Here is a 5,783-nt window from a genome sequence, read left to right as displayed (position 1 = left end):
ACAGGGTTCCATTCCCCATCGCAGGGTTCCCTTCCCCGTCGCAGAGTTCCCTTCCCCGTCACAGGGTTCCAGTCCCCATCTCAGGGTTCCAATTCCCCATCACAGGGTTCCATTCCCATCGCAGGGTTCCCTTCCCCATCTCAGGGTTCCCTTCCCCATCTCAGGTTTCTCTTCCCCATCTCAGTGTTCCCTTCCCCGTCACAGGTTTCCATTCCCCATCACAGGGTTCCATTTCCATCGCAGGGTTCCATTCACAATCACAGTCTTCCATTCCACATCTCAGGGTTTCATTCCACACCACAGGGTTCCATTCCACTTCACATGGTTCCATTCCCATCACAGGGTTCCATTCCCCATCACAGATTTAAATTCCCGTCACAGAGTTCCATTTAACATCACAGGGTTCCATTCCCGTCACAGGGTTCCATTCCCCATCACAGGTTTAAATTCCCGTCACAGAGTTCCATTCCCCATCACAGGGTTCCATTCCCCATCACAGGTTTAAATTCCCGTCACAGAGTTCCATTCCCAATCACAGGGTTCCATTCCCCATCACAGGGTTCCATTCCACATCTCAGGGTTCCATTCCACACCACAGGGTTCCATTCCCGTCACAGGGTTCCATTCCACACCACAGGGTTCCATTCCACATCACATGGTTCCATTCCACACCACAGGGTTCCATTCCACATCACAGGGTTCCATTCCCCATAACAGAGTCCCATTCCCCATAACAGAGTTCCATTCCCCATAACAGGATTCCATTCCCCATCACAGGGTTCCATTCCCCATCACAGGGTTCCATTCCCCATCACAGGGTTCCATTCCACATCACAGGGTTATATTCCACATCTCAGGGTTCCATTCCCCATCACAGGGTTCCATTCCCGTCACAGGGTTCCATTCCACACCATATGGTTCCATTCCACACCACAGGGTTCCATTCCACATCACAGGGTTCCATTCCCCATAACAGAGTCCCATCGCAGAGTCCCATCGCAGGGTTCCCTCCCCATCTCAGGGTTCCATTCCCCATCTCAGGGTTCACTTCCCCATCTCAGTGTTCCCATCCCCATTGCAGGGTTCCCTTCCCCATCGCAGAGTTCCCTTCTCAGTCGTAGGGTTCCATTCCCCATCACAGGGTTCCATTCACCATCACAGGGTTCCATTCCCCATCACAGGGTTCCATTCCCCATCACAGGGTTCCATTCCCCATCTCAGGGTTCCATTCCCCATCACAGGGTTCCATTCCCGTCACATGGTTCCATTCCGGTCACAGGTTTCCATTCCTGTCACAGGGTTCCATTACCCATCACAGGGTTCCATTCCCATCACAGGGTTCCATTCCCATCGCAGGGTTCCCTCCCCATCACATGGTTCCATTCCCGTCACAGGGTTCGTTTCCCGTCACAGGGTTCCATTCCCCATCACATGGTTCCATTCCCGTCACAGGGTACCATTCCCGTCACAGGGTTCCATTCCCCATAACAGGATTCCATTCCCGTCACAGGATTCCATTTCCCATCACATGGTTCCATTCCCGTCACAGGGTTCCATTCCCCATCACAGGGTTCCATTCCCCATCACAGGGTTCCATTCCCATCTCAGGGTTCCATTCCCCATCTCAGTGTTCCCTTCCCCATCGCAGGGTTCCCTCCCCATCTCAGGGTTCCATTCCCCATCTCAGGGTTCACTTCCCCATCTCAGGGTTCCCTCCCCCTCTCAGGGTTCCCTTCCCCATCGCAGGGTTCCCTTCCCCATCACAGAGTTCCATTCCCATCACAGGGTTCCATTCCCGTCACAGGGTTCCATTCCCCATCACAGGGTTCCATTCCCATCACAGGGTTCCATTCCCGTCACAAGGTTCCATTCCCCATCACAGGGTTCCATTCCCGTCACAGGGTTCCATTCCCGTCACAGGATTCCATTCTCCATCACAGAGTTCCATTCCCGTCACAGGGTTCCATTCCCCATCACAGGGTTCCATTCCCCATCACAGGGTTCCATTCCCATCGCAGGGTTCCCTCCCCATCTCAGGGTTCCATTCCCCATCTCAGGGTTCACTTCCCCATCTCAGGGTTCCCTCCCCCTCTCAGGGTTCCCTTCCCCATCGCAGGGTTCCCTTCCCCAATAAAGAGTTCCATTCCCGTCACAGGTTTCCATTCCCGTCACAGGATTCCATTCCCATCACAGGGTTCCATTCCCGTCACAGGGTTCCATTCCAGTCACAGGGTTCCATTCCCCATCACAAGGTTCCATTCCCCATCACAGGGTTCCATTCCCCATCACAGGGTTCCATTCCCGTCACATGGTTCCATTCCCCATCACAGGGTTCCATTCCCGTCACAGGGTTCCATTCCCCATCGCAGGGTTCCATTCCCCATCACAGGGTTCCATTCCAGTCACAGGGTTCCATTCCCCATAACAAGGTTCCATTCCCCATCACAGGGTTCCATTACCAATCACAGGGTTCCATTCCCCATCACAGGGTTCCATTCCCCATCGCAGGGTTCCCTTCCCCGTCGCAGAGTTCCCTTCCCCGTCACAGGGTTCCAGTCCCCATCTCAGGGTTCCAATTCCCCATCACAGGGTTCCATTCCCATCGCAGGGTTCCCTCCCCATCTCAGGGTTCCCTTCCCCATCTCAGGGTTCTCTTCCCCATCTCAGTGTTCCCTTCCCCGTCACAGGTTTCCATTCCCCATCACAGGGTTCCATTTTCATCACAGGGTTCCATTCAACATCACAGTGTTCCATTCCACACCTCAGGGTTCCATTCCACACCACAGGGTTCCATTCCACTTCACAGGGTTCCAATCCCCATCACAGGGTTCCATTCCCCATCACAGATTTAAATTACCGTCACAGAGTTCCATTTAACATCACAGGGTTCCATTCCCGTCACAGGGTTCCATTCCCCATCACAGGGTTCCATTCCCCATCACAGGTTTAAATTCCCGTCACAGAGTTCCATTCCCAATCACAGGGTTCCATTCCCCATCACAGGGTTCCATTCCACATCTCAGGGTTCCATTCCACACCACAGGGTTCCATTCCACTTCACAGGTTTCCATTCCCCATCACAAGGTTCCATTCCCCATAACAGAGTTCCATTCCCCATAACAGAGTTCAATTCCCCATCTCAGTGTTCCCTTCCCCATCGCAGGGTTCCCTTCCCCATCGCAGAGTTCCCTTCCCCATCACAGGCTTCCATTCCCCATCACAGGGTTCCATTTCCATCTCAGGGTTCCATTCCCGTCACAGGGTTCCATTCCACACCACAGGGTTCCATTCCACATCACAGGGTTCCCTTCCACACCACAGTGTTCCATTCCACATCACAGGGTTCCATTCCCCATAACAGAGTTCCATTCCCCATAACAGAGTCCCATTCCCCATCACAGGGTTCCATTCCCGTCACATGGTTCCATTCCCATCACAGGGTTCCATTCCCGTCACAGGGTTCCATTAGCCATCACAGGGTTCCATTCCCATCACAGGGTTCCATTCCCGTCACAGGGTTCCATTCCCCATCACAGGGTTCCATTCCCGTCACAGGGTTCCATTCCCCATCACAGGGTTCCATTCCCGTCACAGGGTTCCATTCCCGTCACAGGATTCCATTTTCCATCACAGAGTTCCATTCCCGTCACAGGGTTCCATTCCCCATCACAGGGTTCCATTCCCCATCACAGGGTTCCATTCCCATCGCAGGGTTCCCTCCCCATCTCAGGGTTCCATTCCCCATCTCAGGGTTCACTTCCCCATCTCAGGGTTCCCTCCACCTCTCAGGGTTCCTTCCCCATCGCAGGGTTCCCTTCCCCATCACAGAGTTCCATTCCCGTCACAGGGTTCCATTCCCGTCACAGAATTCCATTCCCATCACAGGGTTCCATTCCCGTCACAGGGTTCCATTCCAGTCACAAGGTTCCATTCCCCATCACAAGGTTCCATTCCCCATCACAGGGTTCCATTCCCCATCACAGGGTTCCATTCCCCATCACAGGGTTCCATTCCCGTCACATGGTTCCATTCCCCATCACAGGGTTCCATTCCCGTCACAGGGTTCCATTCCCCATCGCAGGGTTCCATTCCCCATCACAGGGTTCCATTCCAGTCACAGGGTTCCATTCCCCATAACAAGGTTCCATTCCCCATCACAGGTTTCCATTCCCAATCACAGGGTTCCATTCCCCATCACAGGGTTCCATTCCCCATCGCAGGGTTCCCTTCCCCGTCGCAGAGTTCCCTTCCCCGTCACAGGGTTCCAGTCCCCATCTCAGGGTTCCAATTCCCCATCACAGGGTTCCATTCCCATCGCAGGGTTCCCTTCCCCATCTCAGGGTTCCCTTCCCCATCTCAGGTTTCTCTTCCCCATCTCAGTGTTCCCTTCCCCGTCACAGTTTTCCATTCCCCATCACAGGGTTCCATTTCCATCGCAGGGTTCCATTCAACATCACAGTGTTCCATTCCACATCTCAGGGTTTCATTCCACACCACAGGGTTCCATTCCACTTCACATGGTTCCATTCCCATCACAGGGTTCCATTCCCCATCACAGATTTAAATTCCCGTCACAGAGTTCCATTTAACATCACAGGGTTCCATTCCCGTCACAGGGTTCCATTCCCCATCACAGGGTTCCATTCCCCATCACAGGTTTAAATTCCCGTCACAGAGTTCCATTCCCAATCACAGGGTTCCATTCCCCATCACAGGGTTCCATTCCACATCTCAGGGTTCCATTCCACATCACATGGTTCCATTCCACACCACAGGGTTCCATTCCACATCACAGGGTTCCATTCCCCATAACAGAGTCCCATTCCCCATAACAGAGTTCCATTCCCCATAACAGGATTCCATTCCCCATCACAGGGTTCCATTCCCCATCACAGGGTTCCATTCCCCATCACAGGGTTCCATTCCACATCACAGGGTTATATTCCACATCTCAGGGTTCCATTCCCCATCACAGGGTTCCATTCCCGTCACATGGTTCCATTCCCATCACAGGGTTCCATTCCCCATCACAGGGTTCCATTCCCGTCACAGGGTTCCATTCCACACCACAGGGTTCCATTCCACATCACATGGTTCCATTTCACACCACAGGGTTCCATTCCACATCACAGGGTTCCATTCCCCATAACAGAGTCCCATCGCAGAGTCCCATCGCAGGGTTCCCTCCCTATCTCAGGGTTCCATTCCCCATCTCAGGGTTCACTTCCCCATCTCAGTGTTCCCATCCCCATTGCAGGGTTCCCTTCCCCATCGCAGAGTTCCCTTCTCAGTCGTAGGGTTCCATTCCCCATCACAGGGTTCCATTCCCCATCACAGGGTTCCATTCACCATCACAGGGTTCCATTCCCCATCACAGGGTTCCATTCCCCATCACAGGGTTCCATTCCCCATCTCAGGGTTCCATTCCCCATCACAGGGTTCCATTCCCGTCACATGGTTCCATTCCGGTCACAGGGTTCCATTCCCGTCACAGGGTTCCATTACCCATCACAGGGTTCCATTCCCATCACAGGGTTCCATTCCCATCGCAGGGTTCCCTCCCCATCACATGGTTCCATTCCCGTCACAGGGTTCGTTTCCCGTCACAGGGTTCCATTCCCCATCACATGGTTCCATTCCCGTCACAGGGTACCATTCCCGTCACAGGGTTCCATTCCCCATAACAGGATTCCATTCCCGTCACAGGATTCCATTTCCCATCACATGGTTCCATTCCCGTCACAGGGTTCCATTCCCCATCACAGGGTTCCATTCCCCATCAC

The sequence above is a fragment of the Oncorhynchus mykiss genome, chromosome 3, assembly GCF_013265735.2.
Source record: "Oncorhynchus mykiss isolate Arlee chromosome 3, USDA_OmykA_1.1, whole genome shotgun sequence".
In the NCBI taxonomy this organism is placed as follows: domain Eukaryota; kingdom Metazoa; phylum Chordata; class Actinopteri; order Salmoniformes; family Salmonidae; genus Oncorhynchus; species Oncorhynchus mykiss.
Note: the sequence above shows the minus strand (reverse complement) of the source record.